Source organism: Procambarus clarkii, chromosome 39 (genome assembly GCF_040958095.1).
Source record: "Procambarus clarkii isolate CNS0578487 chromosome 39, FALCON_Pclarkii_2.0, whole genome shotgun sequence".
Lineage (NCBI taxonomy): Eukaryota > Metazoa > Arthropoda > Malacostraca > Decapoda > Cambaridae > Procambarus > Procambarus clarkii.
In genome coordinates this window covers 6,164,763-6,191,215 of record NC_091188.1, presented here as the reverse complement: position 1 = coordinate 6,191,215, position 26,453 = coordinate 6,164,763, and the positions used below count along the sequence as shown (strand labels likewise).

General features: G+C 51.4%; 1 protein-coding gene across 3 annotated transcripts in view; it reads right to left on the bottom strand.

Moving 5' to 3' along the window:
* LOC123760312 (EF-hand calcium-binding domain-containing protein 14) overlaps positions 1-26,453 on the bottom strand; it is a 166,768-nt gene that overhangs the window by 115,601 nt on the left and 24,714 nt on the right. The window contains exon 1 of one of the 3 annotated variants that reach the window (XM_045745887.2): positions 25,836-25,888. The exons of the other annotated variants lie outside the window; for them this stretch is intronic. The gene's annotated coding sequence lies outside the window, so the exon portion shown is untranslated. Of the gene's footprint in view, positions 1-25,835; positions 25,889-26,453 lie in introns of those variants that run through there. 3 annotated transcript variants of the gene reach the window in all.

Sequence of the window (26,453 nt, the reverse complement as noted above, 5' to 3'; positions counted from 1 at the left end):
TGAGCCCCGTGTGTGGGCGTAGACTCTCTCTCTTCTATTTTAAGTCATTTTTTATATTCTTTCTCGCTTATCTTTGAGAACAGACACAGTCTCACACCATCATATTGAAACCTTATTGAAAGACAGAACGCCTAAGTCTGCAATCGTGAGCCTCACTGGCAAGGAGCTATTTTGTCTAATCACCAGACCGAATATTTACCTTATATATGTCGTCAAAAACCGGCTCTTACTGAAATTACCATAATTCGTTGATGGCTGCATTGTTAACTATCCTAAGCACACACATACAAACACGAAGACACAAACACTGCGTCTGGGATCCTCTCAGACGCAGGTTCGAACCCTCGCCACGGCCCTTAAGGATTTGTTCATATACACAAACACTGTATACATCCAGTGTGAGACCCGGTCTTGTGTATGCGTTCCTAGCATGCAAACTGTACGAAAAACAATCAATGCAAACAAAATCCCAAAATATGCAACAAATCTCATTCCTGAGCTAAGTGGATTGAGCTATGAAGTCTAAGGGAGCTGGACATGTTAACGACATACAAGATTCTAAAGGTAATTAACCAAGATAAACAGTTTCAAACATGAAGAACAGTACAAAGACGGGACATAATGACAGCAGGAGACACAAATCAGTCACAGCGTTGTTTGAAAGAACTTCGTTGCTGGAGAAAAAATTAATAAAATAGATTCGATGAAGTTATCAGTGTATACATTCACATACACATACACTCCATACACAATGTTTAATGTTAATGATGAAAACAGTTATTGCATTAAACTGCTATGGAGCACTTGCACGCACACATACAGAGTTTCAAATGTAGATATGATAGAGCCCAGTAGGCTCAGGAATCTGTACACCAGTTGATTGACAGTTGAGAGGCGGGACCAAAGAGCCAGAGTTCAACTCCAGCAAACACAACTAGGTGAGTACACACACAAGCACACAAAATTAAAACATAAAACATGTCTTGTGAAGTCAAAAACAAAAAGCAACTTTAGCACAGCTTTAAACACAATGGCAGGTGTGGAACACATCCCAGGGGCCTCCCTCTCACCCACGGAGATTGTCTCTATTCAACACACACACACACACACACACACACACACACACACACACACACACGCACGCACGCACGCACACACACACACACACACACACACACACACACACACACGCACGCACGGACGCACACACGCACGCACGCACGCACGCACGCACGCACGCACACACACACACACGGTAGGAACAAGTTTGGTGAGAAGGTGGTGGAGGCCAAGACCGTCAGTAGTTTCAAAGCGTTATATGACAAAGAGTACTGGGAAGACGGGACACCACGAGCGTAGCTTTCATCCTGTAACTACACTTAGGTAATTACACACACACCACACTCACTCACACGGGGGTCTGGCGGGCTGAGTGGACAGCGCCCTAGACTCGTGGCCCTAGGGACCAGGGTTCGATCCCCGCAAGCGGCACAAAAATAAATTGCCAGAGTTTCCTTCACCCTGATGCACCTGTTACCTAGCAGTAAATAGGTACCTGGGAGTTAGACAGCTGCTTCCTGGGGGTGTGATGGGGGCAGAAATAGTTAGTAACAGTTGAGAGGCGGGCCAAAAGAGCAGAGCTCAACCCCCGCAAGCACAACTAGGTGAATACACAGCAAGAGTCAGAACCTCATGCAGGAACCTAAATAAGAAGGCATTTAGATCTCTGTACACCACGTACGTGAGACCAGCCTTGGAGTATACCGCCCCCAACGGTAAACCTCCATCTAAAAATATAAAGATTCAGAAGTTTGCAACGAGGCTCATGCCAGAATTGGGAGGAAGGAATACATCATGAAGTAAGACTGAAATAACGAGACATGACGTCGCTAAAATGAAAAAGAGGAAAGAGTAAGGAGAAACATGATGAGATTTATACAGCAAAAGCAGAGTGGACAAAAAAACAGGAAATGTTCGCAATGAATTTCAGTAAATCAAGAGGGGTAAAGATGGAAGCTTGAGAAACAGACATGTCAGAGATGATACAAAGCTTTCTTTTAGCGTAAGAGTAGTAATTAATTACCTTTTTATACCTCAACGTTTCTTCATTGCTCGCTCGCTCTCTCTCTCTCTCTCTCTCTCTTTTCTAATGTGTCATTAGAAAGAGAAAGATCTCTCACTGGGATCTGGTGACCCCAGAAGGGACACTTTATTAGAGATTAATTCAGTAGCATCCCTCTGCTCCTGCTTGCTCCTGCTTGCTCCTGCTTGCTCCTACTCTGCTCTGCTCCTATCCGGGTCTCCTTCACAAACTCTTCCCATAATCCCACACCCCTTAAGAGCCGTAAGAGTAACGACACAAACTGAATTCCTTAAAATATAAACGAGCTGATTGAAGAAGCAAACCTCATAACTGCAAAAATAGATAAGATATCACAATAGGAGATCAGTAGCTATATAATATGATAACCGGTGGCTATAAAGGCGGGGGGGAGTCCAGGAGCTAAAGACTAAATTGAAGGGATAGCGGGCTGGGATTAACTTGGATGAGATGAAAAGAGAAGAAGATGGGACGAATACCTCAAACAGGAAGGAAAAATGACAGTAACTTGTAGAGAGGGGAGAGGAAAGGGCATCTGAGAAAAGGGAGGCAAGGTGGGGGGGTGGGGGGAGCAAGATGGGGTTCTGGGAGTTCTTCTCCTCCCATGCACGCAACAGGAGAAAGCGCCAAGCCATTAAGACTACACAGCACTTGGAAAGGGTCAGGATAAGGATTTGGGATGGGACGGAGGGAGAGGGGGTGAAGGAATGTAATTTAGAAATAATGTGGAGGCCAAAGCAGAGAGAAAAAGAAAGAAACAATTGAGAGTAACAGGAAAGAGAGGAGAGATAAGGTGGAAAAAGGAGAAAGAAAGAAAGAGGAGAGAAAGAGTGAAGGTAAGAGAAGGGGGGAAAGAGAGAAGAGGAAGAGAAAGTACACACAAGAGAGAGTAACAGTCTCAACATATATTGTAAACCCAGAGAGAGAGAGAGAGAGAGAGAGAGAGAGAGAGAGAGAGAGAGAGAGACGCCTGTACCACATAAACCTTTTGTTGCAGCAGAATACTCTTAGTGTGAGCCCGGGGCAGGTGCTGGGGGGGGAGGGGGGGTGATGGGGAGGGGTGATGGGGAGGGGGGAGGAGAGGGGTGAGGTGTGGTGTGAGGGTGAGGGGTGGTGTGAGGGTGTGAGAGGAGGGGAAGAAAGATGTATGAGATAGTGGAGAGGATTTAACAGGGTGGAAGAGGTGTGAGGGAAAAGAAAGAGAGAGAGAGAGAGAGAGAGAGAGAGAGAGAGAGAGAGAGAGAGAGAGAGAGAGAGAGAGAGAGAGAGAGAGAGAGAGAGAGAGAGAGAGAGAGAATATGACAAATGTGAATCAGGTGACAGCTGACTCAAGGAGAGAGAGAAAGCTCTCAATATTACTCAGGAGGAGAAAGGAAAATCTGAAATGGTAAAATGGAAATATAAGAAGCAAACTATAAAATTAGACTTAGCCAAGTGCTTGAGAAGGAGTGACCACTTGGGAGGAGAAGCAAGGATGGAGGAGGAGGAGGAGGAGGAAAACAAGGAAGAGGGAGGGAGACAAGAAAGAGAAAAGGAATTATCAAGAGAAAGCGCCAAACCATTACGACTATATAGCACTTGGAAGGGGTCAGGATAAGGATTTGGGATGGGACGGAGGGAAAGGAATGGTGTCCAACCACTTGGTGGACGGTCGGGGGATTGAACGCCGACCTGCATGAAACGAGACCGTCGCTCTACCATCCAGCCCAAGTGCTTGGGAAGGAGACAGGGAGTAAAACGGATGTCTAGAACCCTTGGAAAGACAAGATGGTGCTAAGCAGACGGAGTAAAGTGATGGTGGGTAGTGGAGAAGAGCAGAGGTTAGTGGTGTGTAGAGCAGAGGTTAGTGGTAGCAGTGGGTAGTAGAGCAGTCTGTGTGGGAGGAGCAGGAGAGAGGGAGGAGACCAGCAGGAGAGAGGGAGGAGACCAGCAGGAGAGAGGGAGGAGACCAGCAGGAGAGAGGGAGGAGACCAGCAGGAGTGAGAGAGGAGACCAGCAGGAGTGAGAGAGGAGACCAGCAGGAGAGGGAGGAGACCAGCAGGAGTGAGAGAGGAGACCAGCAGGAGAGAGGGAGGAGACCAGCAGGAGTGAGAGAGGAGACCAGCAGGAGTGAGAGAGGAGACCAGCAGGAGAGAGGGAGGAGACCAGCAGGAGAGAGGGAGGAGACCAGCAGGAGAGAGGGAGGAGACCAGCAGGAGTGAGAGAGGGAGACCAGCAGGAGTGAGAGAGGAGACCAGCAGGAGTGAGAGAGGAGACCAGCAGGAGTGAGAGAGGAGACCAGCAGGAGTGAGAGAGGAGACCAGCAGGAGCTAAAGGATGGTAGGAGGTGAGCAGTAAACAGGGAGGGAGTGAGGGAGTGGGTACCACGCAAGACATTCCTCTATTCACTGTCCAATATCCGACCCATAATCACCTTGAGCGCCGCCTGTCCCTCACACCTCACGTGCGTGTGCGTGTGCGTGTGTGTGTGTGTGTGTGTGTGTGTGTGTGTGTGTGTGTGTGTGTGTGTGTGTGTGTGTGTGTGTGCGTGCGTGTGCGTGTCACTGAAGGCGTTCACGTAGCTATGGTCTAGCCAACGCCAACAACGTCCCGACCCAGCACATAGCAGCCACCAACGTTTAATAACTACACAAAACTAAGGCAGCCATTACCAGAGCTTAGATGATACAATGACAATCGTGGCGGAGCAAAAACCATCACTTGATTCACTTGATGTAAACAAAACAAAAAACTAATTTTTACTTACCTAAATAAACTGTAACAAAGAAAAGATAATGTAGATAATGTGTAATATAGAAAAGATAATGTGTAACATAGGAAAGATGTTAAGAAAACTTTCCAAGAGAAAGACTTGGGAACAGACGTAACTCCAAGTCTAACACCACAGGCACACAACAGCAGAATTTATATTATTTATATATATATATATATATATATATATATATATATATATATATATATATATATATATATATATATATATATATTATAATATATATATATATATATATATATATATATATATATATATATATATATATATATATATATATATTATAATATATATATATATATATATATATATATATATATATATATATATATATATATATATATATATATATATATATATATATATATATATGCGGAAAATCCACAGAGAAATATGAAATGAGGTGAACGTTTCGGCTTTGTTAAAGCCTTTGTCAACACCAGACTGACTAAGGAGAAGGGAGAAGGGGGGAAGATATATAGGCCATATCCTGAAGATATATAGGCTAAGTATAAATTCCTATTATAAATTTATAATTTATAATAGTATAAATTTATAAATTTTCAACTATATATCCTGAAGATATATAGTTGAAGATATATAGGCTAAGACAGAACTCAAAGCACAACTGAACACAAATGAACTCAATTCTTTGGTACCTTCAATAAAATTCACTTGTGAGACTGAGGAGAATGGTACTCTTCCGTTTTTGGACATTATGATTCATAGAGTCACTAGAAAGTTCAAATTTAATGTGTATAGGAAACCTACCAACGTGGGGTCGTATGTTCATTTTTATTCGAATCATCATAGTAAAGTTAAACAGGCAGTATTTTCAGGAATGTTTCTACGAGCTTTGAGGGTTTGCAGCCCTGAGTTTTTTGATGAAGAGATTGCTAAAATATATGAAATTGGGAAGAGTTTACAATATCCTAAGAGGTTTTTGGATTTCTCGTTTGTACAAGCCAAGCGTACGTTTTATAATCACGTCCCTAAGGCGAAACCAAAAATTATTAACTCATTGGTGGTACCTTATGCGAGTGGACTTGAAAAATTGTCTCTGATTTTTAAGAAACTTAATATAAATTTGGTGTTCACTAATAGTACGATCAAATCCAATTTAATAAAAAAACTCCCCTGATACAGCAGGTTGTGTGTATTCGATTCCCTGCAATGATTGTGATTCTGTGTACCTTGGACAAACAGGAAAGTCCTTACAATTGCGGTTGTCACAACATGCTTATAGTATTAGAACTGCCCAAACGTCTAATGCATTGTATCTACATACGAGTTTATGCGATCACAATATTAACTGGAATGGGGCAAAAAGCATTACCAATTGTGGGGATTTCGTGGAACGGAATTTGATTGAGTCTGCTCTAATCAGTCAGTGTCCAAATCTTCTTAATGTTAGTACTGGAATGTACAAACTTGATCCATTTTTAAGTTATAATATTGCACAACAGTTTAAGAAACAACTCTGATAGAGAGGCTTACAATGTCTCATTATAATTGTATATTCATATATTGTGTGTTCATGAGGCTTTTCTTTAATCTTTCATCCTTATTCTCTGACCGCTTAATCCTCTTTGACCATTCTAAGCTAAGCTATACCTTTTTTGGTTAATTACACCTGACCAACCCTTGGGATGGGGTGGTCAGGTGTCGGCCTATATATCCTCCCCCTTCTCCCTTCTCCTTAGTCAGTCTGGTGTTGACAAAGGCTTTAACAAAGCCGAAACGTTCACCTCATTTCATATTTCTCTGTGGATTTTCCGCATAAAATGATCAGTGTTTTGTGATCGTCAATTGCATATATATATATATATATATATATATATATATATATATATATATATATATATATATATATATATATATATTAGTAGCAGTCTTTCTTGTAAACATATGTTGTTGAAGATGACCGATATAGCAAGATTAATGATTCTAACACGAATCTTCTCAATATTTCTTATGTTTTTCTTCACTGTCGAGAGAAGTTGAACAATTAACTCTCCAAAGATCATTTTCACACTTTATATTTTGGTCTCCTAAGCTTACCTTCCGATGCATAGAAAACGTGGAAATGTGTGAGCCACGACTTTTCTCATTACTTAGTAATTTGCACGATGGCGACCAAAACGTACAAAATGAGACGTACTAGTTGAGAGGACGGGGCTATAGTGACACCATCCCAATAACAACCATCCCACCAACCACCATCACTATCAAAGTTATACGCCCCATTCTCCCCCGCCGACGTCACCATACAAAACACGAATACACAATCGTGCACTTAACTCTTCACTATAGACAATTTGGCATCGCGTGCACACCACCAGAAAAAAAAAAAACACTGTTGCCCTTTTTGCAGAGAGGTGCGTGTCTGGGGGACATTCCCCCCCCCCCCACCCTCTGTGGGGCACTTGTGTGTTGACAAGCCGCCGTCTCCGGGCACCCATGGTGGCACTTGTTGGTAGGGTGCCACCGCTGGCGCCCGCACAGGTTGTTGTTGTTGTTGTTGTTAAAGATTTGCTACCTAGAACAAAAAGTTCCAAGTAGCACGGGCTATGGTGAGCCCGTAGTCCCCAAGTGTGTTCTGCATGGTTGGGTCAAGGGGGAGGGTCGGGGGGGGGGAGGTAACGACCAGGGCGATGGGAAAGACCTGGAAAGGGAACATGGAGGGAAGCGCAGGAAAAGGGAGGGGAAAACAGTCAACAAGAGAAAGAGGGGATGAAGCAAATACGAACAAGACAGGAAAGTCAAGACTAAAACATGAAGAAAGGAGAGGAAACGATGGAGGACTCTTTCCGGTCACCACACCACAGGTATCAACACAGGCTGCCTGTCCCCCGACAGGCAGCCTGTGTTGATACCTGTGTTAAAGTTAAAAATTAAGTCTCACATACCTCAACCGTTCTTACCATATTTAAATGCGTAAACTGAAGTAAAATGAAGTAAAGTAAACATTATGAACGAAGTACTTACACATTTCCTTAACTCCATTGATGGTGTTATCTCTGAATTCCGCGATTTGTTCACATTCCATTATATAATGACGCAAGGTATGCGAGTAGTTCTGCTGACAGAGTTTACATTTAGTCAAGTCTACATCAGCAGATGTTACAAACTCCCAGAGGTACTTGTAGCCGAGCCTAAGCCTGGCAGTGGTAACATCTAGAAGTCTACTAACCTTATTGGATGATCCATAGACGTGCGGTTCTTTCTGCATAATAGAATGATGATAGATAGAGCAACTGGTGTGAATTCATTTTGACTCAAGTCTACGGGATTTTGTTGATGTTTCCGAAATATTGCTGCCCTCAGGCTGCTCAAAGGCAGTCCAAGATGGTAATCAATTCCCTCTTTATGAGCAAAAGTCTTGGCTAACGCATCAGTGGATGGGGTACTGAGAGCTCTACACGAGTCAAGCCCAACCCGGGGGAGGGGGGGGCCAGGCTTGACTCTTGAGAGCTTGCTCCAACAGGAGTGACCAAACAGTGGTCCAACAGTAGAGCGGACCTCTCCTTCTTTCCACAAGAGCGAACATAGCGCTAGCACTAACAGCCAAATAGGACGGAGAATGGAGAATCACCACTAACCCCCCTAACAAGACATGATAGCAAACGAAGGTGGTGCAAGACTCACAGGAGAGACAACAGCAATCTTAGCTAAACTGCTGAACTACACCAAGTGTGCTAGCAAGAACACAGCCATAACGGTAAGCTACCTGGTAACCTTACACACATTCAATCAAATACCAACACAACATTAAACTTTACAAGATGACCATCAGGTTAGAATACCCTTACACCTCCCAGGACTGAACTAAGACAACTAACCAGTTCAAAAATACAACTTCAAAATAGGGTACTCAGCTTTGTTTTAAATATTTCCACGAGTGATTTAAACAAAAATCAGCTTCACAGATCTCTGCCCACTGACATAAGACTCTTCTACATCTTCCTGCTCTATAGCGTGAGGATTTTTTATCTCACGTACATAGAAGAGCCTCTTGGAACTTGTCAACACAACGAGTGACTGAACACTCCACCAACGAGTCAACACAACGAGTGACTGAACACTCCACCAACGAGTCAACACAACGAGTGACTGAACACTCCACCAACGAGTCAACACAACGAGTGACTGAACACTCCACCAACCAGTCAACACAACGAGTGACTGAACACTCCACCAACCAGTCAACACAACGAGTGACTGAACACTCCACCAACGAGTCAACACAACGAGTGACTGAACACTCCACCAACGAGTCAACACAACGAGTGACTGAACACTCCACCAACGAGTCAACACAACGAGTGACTGAACACTCCACCAACGAGTCAACACAACGAGTGACTGAACACTCCACCAACCCCTCAACACAACGAGTGACTGAACACTCCACCAACCCCTCAACACAACGAGTGACTGAACGCTCCACCAACCAGTCAACACAACGAGTGACTGAACACTCCACCAACCCCTCAACACAACCAGTGACTGAACGCTCCACCAACCAGTCAACACAACGAGTGACTGAACACTCCACCAACCCCTCAACACAACCAGTGACTGAACGCTCCACCAACCAGTCAACACAACGAGTGACTGAACACTCCACCAACCCCTAAACACAACGAGTGACTGAACGCTCCGCCAACCAGTCAACACAACGAGTGACTGAACACTCCACCAACCCCTCAACACAACGAGTGACTGAACACTCCGCCAACCAGTCAACACAACGAGTGACTGAACACTCCACCAACCCCTCAACACAACGAGTGACTGAACACTCCGCCAACCAGTCAACACAACGAGTGACTGAACACTCCACCAACCCCTCAACACAACGAGTGACTGAACACTCCACCAACCAGTCAACACACAACCAGAAGACTCACTCTCTACAACACCCGAGACATATCCACAACCTCGACTTCCCAAGACGTCAAAAAACCTTGACCAACCAATCTTACCTTGACTGTGGCTCCTAGCATCAGTGACGCCGGTGTCCCGTCTCGGCCCTCACCTTCTGGTCCTTCCTCACTACAAACATCAATTAATAATAACACATTCAAAGTATTATAAGGCAAAAGTCAATCCACAGAGGTGAGCGTCAACCCGTAGCCTGAGCACCGGACAGAACACCACCCACGTCACCAGGCTCCCATGACCTTTACACAAATACCAAACCTGAGTTACACCGTCCTCGGGGAGGATATCCCCTGGAGATAATGCATTTCAAACCACTACATAATTAGTGCTATTATCTGTCCATGGTAAGATTAGCTTAAGGTTTCGTTACGTTAATCTTGAGATGATTTCGGGGCTTTTAGTGTCCCCGCGGCCCGGTCCTCGACCAGGCCTTCACCCCCAGGAAGCAGCCCGTGACAGCTGACTAACACCCAGGTACCTATTTTACTGCTAGGTAACAGGGGGCATAGGGTGAAAGAAACTCTGCCCATTGTTTCTCGCCGGTGCCTGGGATCGAACCCAGGACCACAAGATCACAAGTCCAGTGTGCTGTCCGCTCGGCTCCCTATAAGGATATAACATTATTAAAATAATTATGTGACTTATGGAAAAAGTTAATACAATGTCATAGTGCTTGAATGAAGGGGGAAGGAAATTCTCAATATATGTGTAAGTGTATTAAAAGAAACATAATTCGCATGTGACCTTACGTCCTTCCTCAAGGCGGTGTATACAATGTTCACAAATTGTACTGTATACAATGTTCAGATGTAGGTTACATCCCGAAATTTGGTTTTCAATACACTTACATATATTGGGATTGGATCTTTCCTTCACCTTCGTATGAATGACCATAGCGGCGTGATTATATGACTGCCTTCAAGTCGTGATAATTTGGGTTTCCATTTCGTACGAAAGCCTTAGCAAATAGCGATTATAATTAAGCCCATGGCGCTTGCTTGTCTATAATTACTTAACATCTGGAAAGTCTCCTTTCCATTGGAGACTTTTGGCGCCGTGAAGAGGGCGGGGGGGGGGGGGGGGACCTGCTGCATGGGTAACGGCTTTTCCTCCGTATCAACCTACCAACCAGGAGGGCTGGTCTGAGACCGGGTCGCCGAGGCACATTGATTCCCGGAACGAACAACAGGTATCCAAAAGCCTTTATACCAAAAGGTATAAAGGTAATATCAAATCGTGAGAACGCGAAGCACCGCTCCTGTGCCAGGTAAGTCCACTACGGGCTCACCATAGCCCGTGCTACAGGACACCGTCCTGGGGTGGTGGGAGACACACCGTGGGTGGTGTGGGACACACTGTGGGTGGTGTGGGACACACCGTGGGTGATAGGAGACACCGTGGGTGGGGGATACACCGTGGGTGATAGGAGAGACACTGTGGGTGATGGGGGAGACACCGTGGGTGGGGGACACACCGTGGGTGGTGGGAGATAAGGTTGTGTTTACCCCCGCCCTGGGAGCCTAACGGCCCACCAGACAGTGCTGGCGTACTCCGCACACCCACCAACTTATCTCTCCGCATATTTAATACGCCATATTTTGCCGCCACAGCGTCAAAAATTCGATATATCGCTGAAATTAAAATCTCTGTAAAACTGACCGAAGACTCTTTCTGCTCTTAATAAGAGCAGAAACTCTTTTCGTAATGAAATAAAAAGTGTTAACGTACACACAACTTTTTAAAATACAAACATAATGTACTAGGCTCCCTCAAGCCGCAAGTGTATCAATCGAATCTACTCTAAAATATCTCGGATTATAAGTGATAGCCTCATCGTAAATTTTCATATATAAACAACGCCAAAATATGGGGTTAATGTATTTATATTACTTATAAATCCAGGTTATCAACGTGTCCAGCCTGGAAACTTGTGGTACTGGGCGCCGCTACAAGTTCCCGAGGCAACCGTCATATATTCAAATCTCGCCTCGTCTACCGGAACATGATGGTGGTCGACCAGGTGGTGGTAGTGGTGCAGACACCACACACAGCCACGACACAGGGTGGTGGTGGTGGTGGTAGGAGACCAGACACCTGACACAGCCACGACATAGGGTAGTGGTGGTGGTAGGAGACCAGACACCTGACACAGCCACGACACAGGGTGGTGGTAGTGGTGCAGACACCACACACAGCCACGACACAGGGTGGTGGTAGTGGTGCAGACACCACACACAGCCACGACACAGGGTGGTGGTGGTGGTAGGAGACCAGACACCTGACACAGCCACGACATAGGGTAGTGGTGGTGGTTGGAGACCAGACACCTGACACAGCCACGACACAGGGTGGTGGTAGTAGGAGACCAGACACCTGACAGCCACGACACAGGGTGGTGGTGGTAGGAGACCAGACACCTGACACAGCCACGACACAGGGTGGTGGTGGTAGGAGACCAGACACCTGACACAGCCACGACACAGGGTGGTGGTGGTAGGAGACCAGACACCTGACACAGCCACGACACAGGGTGGTGGTGGTAGGAGACCAGACACCTGACACAGCCACGACACAGGGTGGTGGTGGTAGGAGACCAGACACCAGACACAGCCACGACACAGGGTGGTGGTAGTAGGAGACCAGACACCTGACACAGCCACGACACAGGGTGGTGGTTGTAGGAGACCAGACACCTGACACAGCCACGACACAGGGTGGTGGTGGTAGGAGACCAGACACCTGACACAGCCACGACACAGGGTGGTGGTAGTAGGAGACCAGACACCTGACACAGCCACGACATAGGGTAGTGGTGGTGGTAGCAGACCAAACACCTGACACGACGCGGATGTGAAGGTAGGAGAGATAAGATAAGGCAGCAGTACACACACACATGACAGCAGCGGCACCAGGACGCACGCCAGGCCGCCGCCTCCCCTCACTACACCAATTATAACTTTCCTCCTACACACAACCACCACTGAATGTTGATGTTGATGAGTGGAGGTATAGGTGTACGGGGGTGGTGGAGGTGTACGGGGGTAGTGGTGGTGTACGGGGGTAGTGGTGGTGTACGGGGGTAGTGGTGGTGTACGGGGGTAGTGGTGGTGTACGGGGGTAGTGGTGGTGTACGGGGGTAGTGGTGGTGTACGGGGGTAGTGGTGGTGTACGGGGGTAGTGGTGGTGTACGGGGGTAGTGGTGTACGGGGGTAGTGGTGGTGTACGGGGGTATTGGTGGTGTATGGGGGTAGTGGTGGTGTACGGGGGTAGTGGTGGTGTACGGGGGTAGTGGTGGTGTACGGGGGTAGTGGAGGTGTACGGGGGTGGTGGTGGTGTACGGGGGTAGTGGAGGTGTACGGGGGTAGTGGAGGTGTACGGGGGTAGTGGTGGTGTACGGGGGTAGTGGTGGTGTACGGGGGTAGTGGAGGTGTACGGGGGTGGTGGTGGTGTACGGGGGTAGTGGAGGTGTACGGGGGTGGTGGTGGTCTACGGGGGTAGTGGAGGTGTACGGGGGTAGTGGTGGTGTACGGGGGTAGTGGTGGTGTACGGGGGTAGTGGTGGTGTACGGGGGTAGTGGTGGTGTACGGGGGTAGTGAAGGTGTACGGGGGTAGTGGTGGTGTACGGGGGTGGTGGTGGTGTACGGGGGTGGTGGTGGTGTACGGGGGTGGTGGAGGTGTACGGGGGTAGTGGTGGTGCACGGGGGTAGTGGTGGTGTACGGGGGTATGTTGGTGGTGTACGGGGGTAGTGGTGGTGTACGGGGGTATTGGTGGTGTACGGGGGTAGTGGTGGTGTACGGGGGGATGGTGGTGGTGTACGGGGGTGGTGGTGGTGTACGGGGGTGGTGGAGGTGTACGGGGGTAGTGGTGGTGCACGGGGGTAGTGGTGGTGTACGGGGGTATTGGTGGTGTACGGGGGTAGTGGTGGTGTACGGGGGTGGTGGTGGTGTACGGGGGTAGTGGAGGTGTACGGGGGTAGTGGTGGTGTACGGGGGTAGTGGTGGTGTACGAGGGTAGTGGTGGTGTACGGGGGTAGTGGAGGTGTACGGGGGTAGTGGTGGTGTACGGGGGTAGTGGTGGTGTACGGGGGTGGTGGAGGTGTACGGGGGTGGTGGAGGTGTACGGGGGTGGTGGAAGTGTACGGGGGTGCTGGAGGTGTACGGGGGTGGTGGAGGTGTACGGGGGTGGTGGAGGTGTACGGGGGTGGTGGAGGTGTACGGGGGTGGTGGAGGTGTACGGGGGTGGTGGAGGTGTACGGGGGTGCTGGACGTGTACTGGAGGAGGTGGAGGAGGTGTAAGGGTAGTGGTGGAGGTGTGAGCGAGTGTTACAGGTATCATACCACCGCTGGTATAATACATCACACTTGTGCAACACACTGACGCAACACCCTGACGCAACACACTGACGCAACACCCTGACGCAACACACTGACGCAACACCCTGACGCAACACCCTGACGCAACACCCTGACGCAACACACTGACGCAACACCCTGACGCAACACCCTGACGCAACACACTGACGCAACACCCTGACGCAACACACTGACGCAACACACTGACGCAACACACTGACGCAACACACTGACGCAACACACTGACGCAACACACTGACGCAACACACTGACGCAACACACTGACGCAACACACTGACGCAACACACTGACGCAACACACTGACGCAACACAATGCACTCTGTCAATATCGATCATTCAACGATCAAGCGCATTACATTCCAATGGGAATCTACCTTTAACAGTATTCCATCATATTAACAATAAATACCACTCAAAATTATACCTCTAATTTACAGCATAATAATAATAATAATAATACTTTAATGTGCCATATTGCCATTGTCGGTTCAACGTTCATAATCCTCGATGGTTCCCCCCGTTATCACAAACTATCGTACCATAGTTTGTTGTTATCGTTTGACGTATTGAAAATGTTGAGGGTGTATGATTATACATCATAAATAATGTCAGGCACGATAACACCAGATATATGGGGGTGTGGGGGGGGGGTGTACTCACCTGATTGTGCTTGCGGGGTTGGGGGTTGAGCTCTGGCTCTTTGGTCCCGCCTCTCAACCGTCAATCAACTGAGAGTTGGTGTAGACTGATGTGTGTGTGTCGCCGAGCAAGATGGGATGTGTGGGAGGGTCTTCCTTCAGTATTCTTGTTATATTATTATTATTTGATCCTTAGACTGCTTAGGACATGTAGTGTCTCGTGATTTACCATATGTGAGGGTGGGTCTCCATCACCCGCCCCCCCCCCCCCCACCCCCAATCCCCTTCTACCAATCTTCTAGGTTTTATCTTCACTATCTTCTATCCTAACTAATATTTATAAGGATAAATAATTAAGTACTGAAAATAATTTATAATGCTAAATAATTAAGTAAAGTCCCCCCCCCCTTCCTTCCTCCTATCCTGCTATCCTGAGAGTGGGATTGGCTGGTTATAGATAGGAGCTGCCTCGTATGGGCCAATAGGCCTTCTGCAGTTACCTTTGTTCTTATGTTCTTATCCTGTTCCTAGTGGTGAACCTTCACCCTGGCCTTCCTGTACTCGTCTGGGGCCAGATTCACGAAGCAGTTACACAAGCACTTACGAACGTGTACATCTTTCCTCAATCTTTGACGGCTTTGGTTACATTTATTAAACAGTTTACAAGCATGAAAACTTCCTAATCAACTGTTGTTATTGTTATAAACAGCCTCCTGGTGCTTCGGAGCTCATTACCTATTTAATAACTGTAAACAAAGCCGCCAAAGATTGCGCAAAAATGTACACGTTCGTAAGTGCTTGCGTAACTACTTCGTGAATCTGGCCCCACAACTCTAGCCAGGCCTCGTCGCCCTCCACGCCACATCCACACATTACATTTACCTGAATTTACCTGAAGGCCAATAAACCCTAGTGGCCTCGACGATGACAGGAAGCCGGCGGCTTATCGAAGGTTCCCCCCTCTCCATGGAGGCCTGGTCGAGGACCGGGCCGCGGGGACTCTAAGCCCCGAAATCATCTCAAGAAGATGGACTCTCGATTTCCCACATACTTCTCAAGCGAGTCTTATGAGAGAGAGCGAGTCTCCCGGCGACACTTCACCTACGGGCTCCAAAAGCCTCGTTCATGGAACAAATATAATCGTGTTTTTATTTTTAGTTCGTGTAGTTACATGTACTTGTGTAAAGATTGAGAAACAAAATTGTTCGCTTTATAGATAGCGAGTAAAGAATTTTGGAGTACACCCAGCCGGGTCCCAGACACCCCAGTACACCCAGCCGTGTCCCAGACACCCCAGTAGCACCCAGCCGCGTCCCAGACACCCCAGTAGCACTCAGCCGCGTCCCAGACACCCCAGTAGCACTCAGCCGCGTCCCAGACACCCCAGTAGCACTCAGCCGCGTCCCAGACACCCCAGTAGCACCCAGCCGCGTCCCAGACACCCCAGTAGCACCCAGTCGCGTCCCAGACACCCCAGTAGCACCCAGCCGTGTCCCAGACACCCCAGTAGCACCCAGCCGGGTCCCAGACACCCCAGTACACCCAGCCGCGTCCCAGACACCCCAGTACACCCAGCCGGGTCCCAGACACCCCAGTACACCCAGCCGGGTCCCAGACACCCCAGTACACCCAGCCGGGTCCCAGACACCCCAGTAGCACCCAGCCGGGTCCCAGACACCCCAGTACACCCAGCCGCGTCCCAGACACCCCAGTAGCACCCAGCCGGGTCCCAGACGCCCCAGTAGCACCCAGCCGGGTCCCAGACACCCCAGTAGCACCCAGCCACGTCCCAGACACCCCAGTAGCACCCAGCCGGGTCCCAGACACCCCAGTACACCCAGCCGGGTCCCAGACACCCCAGTACACCCAGCCGGGTCCCAGACACCCCAGTAGCACCCAGCCGGGTCCCAGACACCCCAGTAGCACTCAGCCGGGTCCCAGACACCCCAGTACACCCAGCCGGGTCCCAGACACCCCAGTACACCCAGCCGGGTCCCAGACACCCCAGTAGCACTCAGCCGCGTCCCAGACACCCCAGTAGCACCCAGCCGCGTCCCAGACACCCCAGTAGCACCCAGTCGCGTCCCAGACACCCCAGTAGCACCCAGCCGTGTCCCAGACACCCCAGTAGCACCCAGCCGGGTCCCAGACACCCCAGTACACCCAGCCGCGTCCCAGACACCCCAGTACACCCAGCCGGGTCCCAGACACCCCAGTACACCCAGCCGGGTCCCAGACACCCCAGTACACCCAGCCGGGTCCCAGACACCCCAGTAGCACCCAGCCGGGTCCCAGACACCCCAGTACACCCAGCCGCGTCCCAGACACCCCAGTAGCACCCAGCCGGGTCCCAGACGCCCCAGTAGCACCCAGCCGGGTCCCAGACACCCCAGTAGCACCCAGCCACGTCCCAGACACCCCAGTAGCACCCAGCCGGGTCCCAGACACCCCAGTACACCCAGCCGGGTCCCAGACACCCCAGTACACCCAGCCGGGTCCCAGACACCCCAGTAGCACCCAGCCGGGTCCCAGACACCCCAGTAGCACTCAGCCGGGTCCCAGACACCCCAGTACACCCAGCCGGGTCCCAGACACCCCAGTACACCCAGCCGGGTCCCAGACACCCCAGTAGCACCCAGCCGCGTCCCAGACACCCCAGTAGCACCCAGCCGGGTCCCAGACACCCCAGTAGCACCCAGCCGGGTCCCAGACACCCCAGTAGCACCCAGCCGGGTCCCAGACACCCCAGTAGCACCCTGCCGGGTCCCAGACACCCCAGTAGCACCCAGCCGGGTCCCAGACAACCCAGTAGCACCCAGCCGGGTCCCAGACACCCCAGTAGCACCCAGCCGCGTCCCAGACACCCCAGTAGCACCCAGCCGCGTCCCAGACACCCCAGTAGCACCCAGCCGCGTTCCAGATACCCCAGTAGCACTCAGCCGGGTCCCAGACACCCCAGTACACCCAGTCGCGTCCCAGACACCCCAGTAGCACCCAGCCGCGTCCCAGACACCCCAGTACACCCAGCCGCGTCCCAGACACCCCAGTACACCCAGCCGCGTCCCAGACACCCCAGTACACCCAGCCGGGTCCCAGACACCCCAGTACACCCAGCCGGGTCCCAGACACCCCAGTACACCCAGCCGGGTCCCAGACACCCCAGTAGCACCCAGCCGGGTCCCAGACACCCCAGTACACCCAGCCGCGTCCCAGACACCCCAGTACACCCAGCCGCGTCCCAGACACCCCAGTAGCACCCAGCCGAGTCCCAGACACCCCAGTAGCACCCAGCCGCGTCCCAGACACCCCAGTACACCCAGCCGCGTCCCAGACACCCCAGTAGCACCCAGTCGCGTCCCAGACACCCCAGTAGCACCCAGCCGCGTCCCAGACACCCCAGTAGCACCCAGCCGGGTCCCAGACACCCCAGTACACCCAGCCGCGTCCCAGACACCCCAGTAGCACCCAGCCGGGTCCCAGACACCCCAGTAGCACCCAGCCGCGTCCCAGACACCCCAGTAGCACCCAACCGCGTCCCAGACACCCCAGTAGCACCCAGCCGCGTCCCAGACACCCCAGTACACCCAGCCACGTCCCAAGACGCCCAAGCCTTGCAAGTTACAGCGCCGCTCCTGTGCCAGGTAAGTCCACTACGGGGTCACCATAGCCCGTGCTACTTGCAACTTTCTGTTCCCAGTGGCTGAATCTAAAACAACAACAAATCCCTCCCTTGTAAACTGGAATATTGGTGTACCAGACGCTCTACGGGCGCACGCTAAGGCGAACAACGAGAAGTGAACGTTAAATTTCCGACGATATAACGTTAGCGTCGATTCGCCAATAATAGAGCATGCATGCTCTATTAACATATAGAGCAGTCTCCGGCAGTCTCCGTGGCGTAGTGGTAAGACACTCGCCTGGCGTTCCGCGAGCGCTATGTCATGGGTTCGTATCCTGGCCGGGGAGGATTTACTGGGCGCAATTCCTTAACTGTAGCCTCTGTTTAACGCAACAGTAAAATGTGTACTTGGATGAAAAAACGATTCTTCGCGGCAGGGGATCGTATTCCAGGGACCATAGGATTAAGGACTTGCCCGAAACGCTACGCGTACTAGTGGCTGTACAAGAATGTAACAACTCTTGTATATATCTCAAAAAAAAAAAAACATACAAAACATATGTTTTGCCCCTTGGTGGGGGGGGGGGGGAAGGGTTGTTGAAGACAGGGCCGGCGGGTATGTATATTATATATATATATATATATATATATATATATATATATATATATATATATATATATATATATATATATATATAAATATAATCAGAGAACCAGCTTAACCCGGACTGGTACACTAAACTGGTCAATACCACTCTACCACACACTCAGGGGCTCCCCACTACCACCCCCAATAACACACCAGCACATCCCTAGTGTGTCCGAGGCCATACAATGGGGGATCGAACTCGCAGCCCGGGACTCCAGACCCGACTGGCCGTCGAGTCGCAAGCCAGTGTGCCACAGGAGTCCCTCCCAGTCAACAACATTTCCCCCATAGTGTGTAAATCCCCAATTATAAACATGTTGTGATCGCGACAGATCACAGGTGACCCTTCCACCCTTCCCTAGGTCACTGTGTCAGGCATAACTTTACAACGCAAATTATATTATGAATATTCGGCAAACAAAAGTCTCTCTCCCTCTCTCCTTTTATGCATATTTAAATCTGAACATGCAGAGGGAGCGAATGAATGCGGTTGTGTGAGGTGGTGGGTGTGGCCCAGGTGTGTGAGGTGGTGGGTGTAGCCAGGTGTGTGAGGTGGTGGGTGTGGCCAGGTGTGTGAGGTGGTGGGTGTGGCCAGGTGTGTGAGGTGGTGGGTGTGGCCCAGGTGTGTGAGGTGGTGGGTGTAGCCAGGTGTGTGAGGTGGTGGGTGTGGCCAGGTGTGTGAGGTGGTGGGTGTGGCCAGGTGTGTGAGGGTGAGATGGTGGGTGTAGCCAGGTGTGACAGTACTAAGGTGGCGGGTGTAGCCAGGTGTGACAGCACTAAGGTGGTGGGTGTAGCCAGGTGTGACAGCACTAAGGTGGTGGGTGTAGCCAGGTGTGACAGTACTCAGGTGGCGGGTGTAGCCAGGTGTGACAGTACTGAGGTGGTGGGTGTAGCCAGGTGTGACAGTACTAAGGTGGCGGGTGTAGCCAGGTGTGACAGCACTAAGGTGGCGGGTGTAGCCAGGTGTGTGAGGTGGCGGGTGTAGCCAGGTGTGTGAGGTGGCGGGTGTAGCCAGGTGTGTGAGGTGGCGGGTGTAGCCAGGTGTGTGAGGTGGCGGGTGTAGCCAGGTGTGTGAGGTGGCGGGTGTAGCCAGGTCACCCTACACCCAACAAACTCAGTATAATGACCCTACAAAATGTACCGCCCATCAAGCCAGTACGACCAGCCATTCTCCAAATTCACATAAAAGGCTTCACTATATACACAACATTTGGCTACACCGCACAATAACCAAAAGAACCTTAATTATCTGACTATTCACTAAGTTTTCTTAATTAAAGTCAACATGTTGAAGCTCTCTAATATATCAAACTATAAACATCCTATGCGGCAACATTCATAAATTGTAATTTCATCAGCAAACAAAATTGTTGAGAGCCACAAGCTTGGTGCTTCAGCCTCAGATAAACACAAGGAGCCTTAAGTGTAAGGCTCCAAGTGTTTAAAGTGTTTAAGTGAATTCTCTCAGGGAAGCACATCTATACATTCATAAGGAGTCCACTATTCGGGATTATTAACAAGTATTAAATTCAAATTAAGTTCATTTAAATTCAAGTATTAAATCTTATAAGTACTAGTAGGCTTTGAGAAAATAGTGAAGCTGTACGATGGGTTCAAACCTGCGTCCTTGAACACCACGGCCAAACACACTATCATTTTACTCCAACTTCGATTTTAAGGTAGTTTGACGGTCTCCCTTCTTGCAGGTCGGCGTTCAATCCCCGACCGTCCAAGTGGTTGGGCGCCATTCCTTCCGAAATTCCTATCTACATTCATCCCTTCCAAATGCTACATAATGGTTCTGGCTTGGCGCCCTCTCCTGATAATTACCTTACCTTTAGGCCATCGTGGTCCAGTCGGTAGTGCGTACGACTCACGAGTCCAAGGATGCGGGTTCCCTCCCATCGTAAAGGATACCTTCACATAGACCACATTCTTACGAGTTCACGTTCAGGTATGTTTATTGAAACAAGAAAGAAATACATTCTTACGAATGTTGACCAGACCACACACTAGAAGTTGAAGGGACGACGACGTTTCTTACGAATGACAGTCACCCTGGCTGGCGGTTGGCTGCTAACCTAACAACCCGTCATCACACTTAATGACACGAACGAAGCAAATAGTACGTATATATATATATATATATATATATATATATATATATATATATATATATATATATATATATATATATATATATATATATAAACATTAACAAATGTAGGCTCACACGAATAATAAGAAATATGCGCTCTATACATTACATCAAGAGGGCTGGCATAGCGTGCTAGCCTCTGCTAGCACACACACACGCGCGCGCACACACACACACACACACACACACACACACACACACACACACACACACACACACACACACACACACACACACACACACACACACACACACACAAGCAACCCGAGCATCGTCACCTGCTGACGTCTGGCCGAGGCTCGTGTCCTTCACCTGAAACACCTGTACGACCAGCAACACGTTCCCATCTGTGTCCACATTCGTACACATGGACACACCAACCAACGATAACTTCCTCTGCCAAGAAGCTCCTGGTACTCCCCGATCGTCCACAGTCTCTGAGCGATAATTTCCGGACGTCGTCGTTCGAGGGTAATTGACGCAGTGTGTTCGTAATAACATATTAACGATGGAAACATGCAATAAACACAGTTGGCGGGAAATCAGCCTCCGCTACGGAGACTAACCGCGCCAAACAGACGCAAGCGTCGAGAGGTCCCCCTGGAGGGATGGTAAACAAAGATCAGCTGACGCGTACATACATACATACCGCTGCTGCTCCTGCGCGCCTCAGACCAGTGGCCGCTGTCTACAAAATCAAACACGTTACAGTATAATAAATACACAGCGTTGCAGTGCATACCAAGAACGGTATACTGTCCATGTTGCAACACACAATATGTTGCAATTCAAATGTCCTCATAGAGTGGGAACTTAGGACAACAATGTACATGTAATCGGAGCCACATAAAACGAAATCCTCGTTTGACCTAAGAGAGAGAGAGGGTAGGGAGGGTGCCACCGGGGGTGGGGAAGGTGCCACCAGGGGTGGGGAAGGTGCCACCAGGGGGGGTGGGGAAGGTGCCACCAGGGGTGGGGAAGGTGCCACCGGGGGGGGTGGGGAAGGTGCCACCAGGGGGGGGTGGGGAAGGTGCCACCAGGGGGATGAGGAAGGTGCCACCAAAGGGGTGGGGAAGGTGCCACCAGGGGGGTGGGGAAGGTGCCACCAGGGGGATGAGGAAGGTGCCACCAGGGGGGTGGGGAAGGTGCCACCAGGGGTGGGGAAGGTGCCACCAGGGGGGGTGGGGAAGGTGCCACCAGGGGGATGAGGAAGGTGCCACCAGGGGGGTGGGGAAGGTGCCACCAGGGGGGTGGGGAAGGTGCCACCAGGGGGGGTGGGGAAGGTGCCACCAGGGGGATGAGGAAGGTGCCACCAGGGGGGTGGGGAAGGTGCCACCAGGGGTGGGGAAGGTGCCACCAGGGGGGTGGGGAAGGTGCCACCAGGGGGGGTGGGGAAGGTGCCACCAGGGGGGGTGGGGAAGGTGCCACCAGGGGGGTGGGGAAGGTGCCACCAGGGGGGTGGGGAAGGTGCCACCAGAGGGGTGGGGGAAGGTGCCACCAGGGGGGTGGGGAAGGTGCCACCAGGGGGGTGGGGAAGGTGCCACCAGGGGGGTGGGGAAGGTGCCACCAGGGGGGTGGGGAAGGTGCCACCAGGGGGGTGGGGAAGGTGCCACCAGGGGGGTGGGGAAGGTGCCACCAGGGGGGTGGGGAAGGTGCCACCAGGGGTGGGGAAGGTGCCACCAGGGGGGGTGGGGAAGGTGCCACCAGGGGGATGAGGAAGGTGCCACCAGGGGGGTGGGGAAGGTGCCACCAGGGGGGTGGGGAAGGTGCCACCAGGGGGGGGTGGGGAAGGTGCCACCAGGGGGATGAGGAAGGTGCCACCAGGGGGGTGGGGAAGGTGCCACCAGGGGTGGGGAAGGTGCCACCAGGGGGGTGGGGAAGGTGCCACCAGGGGGGGTGGGGAAGGTGCCACCAGGGGGGTGGGGAAGGTGCCACCAGGGGGGTGGGGAAGGTGCCACCAGAGGGGTGGGAAAGGTGCCACCAGGGGGGTGGGGAAGGTGCCACCAGGGGGGTGGGGAAGGTGCCACCAGGGGGGTGGGGAAGGTGCCACCAGGGGGGTGGGGAAGGTGCCACCAGGGGGGTGGGGAAGGTGCCACCAGGGGGGTGGGGAAGGTGCCACCAGGGGGGTGGGGAAGGTGCCACCAGGGGGGTGGGGAAGGTGCTTCCAGGGGGGTGGGGAAGGTGCCAGCAGGGGGGTGGGGAAGGTGCCACCAGGGGTTGGGAAGGTCCCACCAGGGGTGGGGAAGGTGCCACCAGGGGTTGGGAAGGTGCCACCAGGGGTGGGGAAGGTGCCACCAGGGGTTGGGAAGGTGCCACCAGGGGGGTGGGGAAGGTGCCACCAGGGGGGTGGGGAAGGTGCCACCAGGGGTTGGGAAGGTGCCACCAGGGGTGGGGAAGGTGCCACCAGGGGTGGGGAAGGTGGCACTCACGCCTGGAGGAATGTGTCACATCTGAAGGGGGAGTGTGTCACACATCCTGTATGAGTGAAGTGCCACACCTGAAAAAAGGAGGTGCCACACCTGAAGAAGGAAGGAGCCAAACCTGTTGGAGAGCCAACAGGTTTGGCTTTCCTTTCCCAGGAAGGATTCGTCAGGTTTGGATAAGGAAGATGCATACCTCCTGCAGGAGAGAAGCGTGCCACACCTCCTGGACGAGGAGAGGTGAGTGCCATGTCACCTGAAGGAGAGAGGGGGTGCCACACCTACTGTAGGAGGATAGAGGGGTGCCACACCTACTGTAGGAGGATAGAGGGGGTGCCACACCTACTGTAGGAGGATAGAGGGGTGCCACACCTACTGTAGGAGAATAGAGGGGTGCCACACCTACTGTAGGAGGATAGAGGGGTGCCACACCTACTGTAGGAGAATAGAGGGGTGCCACACCTACTGTAGGAGGATAGAGGGGTGCCACACCTACTGTAGGAGGATAGAGGGGTGCCACACCTACTGTAGGAGAATAGAGGGGTGCCACACCTACTGTAGGAGGATAGAGGGGTACCACACCTACTGTAGGAGGATAGAGGGGTGCCACACCTACTGTAGGAGGATAGAGGAGTGCCACACCTACTGTAGGAGGATAGAGGGGTGCCACACCTACTGTAGAAGGATAGAGGGGTGCCACGCCTACTGTAGGAGGATAGAGGGGTGCCACACCTACTGTATGAGGATAGAGGAGTGCCACACCTACTGTAGGAGGATAGAGGGGTGCCACACCTACTGTAGAAGGATAGAGGGGTGCCACACCTACTGTAGGAGAATAGAGGGGTGCCACACCTACTGTAGGAGGATAGAGGGGTGCCACACCTACTGTAGGAGGATAGAGGGGGTGCCACACCCACTGTAGGAGGATAGAGGGGTGCCACACCTACTGTAGAAGGATAGAGGGGTGCCACACCTACTGTAGAAGGATAGAGGGGTGCCACACCTACTGTAGGAGGATAGAGGGGTGCCACACCTACTGTAGGAGGATAGAGGGGGTGCCACACCTACTGTAGGATAGAGGGGGTGCCACACCTACTGTAGGAGGATAGAGGGGTGCCACACCTACTGTAGGAGGATAGAGGGGGTGCCACACCTACTGTAGGAGGATAGAGGGGTGCCACACCTACTGTAGAAGGATAGAGGGGTGCCACACCTACTGTAGGAGGATAGAGGGGTGCCACACCTACTGTAGGATAGAGGGGGTGCCACACCTACTGTAGGAGGATAGAGGGGTGCCACACCTACTGTAGGAGGATAGAGGGGGTGCCACACCTACTGTAGGAGGATAGAGGGGGTGCCACACCTACTGTAGGAGGATAGAGGGGTGCCACACCTACTGTAGAAGGATAGAGGGGTGCCACACCTACTGTAGGAGGATAGAGGGGGGTGCCACACCTACTGTAGAAGGATAGAGGGGTGCCACACCTACTGTAGAAGGATAGAGGGGTGCCACACCTACAGTAGGAGAATAGAGGGGGGTGCCACACCTACAGTAGGAGAATAGAGGGGGGTGCCACACCTACAGTAGGAGAATAGAGGGGGGTGCCACACCTACTGTAGAAGGATAGAGGGGTGCCACACCTACTGTAGAAGGATAGAGGGGTGCCACACCTACTGTAGGAGGATAGAGGGGTGCCACACCTACTGTAGAAGGATAGAGGGGTGCCACACCTACTGTAGGAGAGAGGTGCCCTAACCCTGAAGGATAAAGATGCTAGAGAAGGGAGCTACCAGCACTGGAAGGAGGAAGACACACACACACACACACACCCTGGAGGGGAAGGAGCCGTAGGAGGAGGAAGACGGGGGAAGGGAAGGAGACGAAGGGACGGGGAGGGAGGGGAAGGGAAGGAGGGAGGGGAGGGAAGGGAAGGAGGGAGGGGAGGGAAGGGGAAGGGAGGCCACAACACTGCAGCAGCAGGACCTGGCCACCACCAGCCGCCCTCCTCGGCCACACTAGCCGCCACCCTTACACTTGCTAGTCCACTACACTACCACTAGGGGGAGGGGGCGGCGGGACACTACACGCCGCCACCGCCCCCCTCCTCACTACAGTGTCGCCCGAGCACTACATACAGTCGCTCTCATACACACACACTATAACACGGCCAGAGCGCGCAGCGTGACGCCCCCTACACTCGCAACACGCTAACTGAGCTCTGCCGCCGACACCGACTTTCCAGCCGATAAAACACTCCGGCGTTCCCGTTTTCTATGATCCGCTTCGTTTTCTTTCTTCCACGACAAAACCCGTATCTCTTCAAACCTGTCTCTAACAAAGGTTTATCAATGAAATAGAATCTTTAAAACAGTGGCATAATAGCGAACAAAATACGGAATGTTAGACAGGGATATTTGGAGTGGAACACAAGGCGGGAAGGCTGCCTCGCCGCAGGCTGTAAGGACGGAGGAGAAATATCAACCAGGAAACACAGGAAATCGTACGCGCTTGGTACCGGGCGCTCCAGAGCAGTCAAGTCAGTCATTATTGGCCTCGCCGTAAGCACATGTGAGGCTGGGGCAGCGGCACAGCTCTCACAGTCTCCATGACCGACGTTGGTTCGACGCCCAGCAGCACCACAACCACACACACACACTCCTCGCTACAAATAGGGGAACTTCCTGACAATTGAAAAGTGGCGTATATACAAGTGAGGAGGAAGACAGGAGCCCCTGAACTACAGCCCGGCAGCACTAGCAAGTGTTTCCTGTAG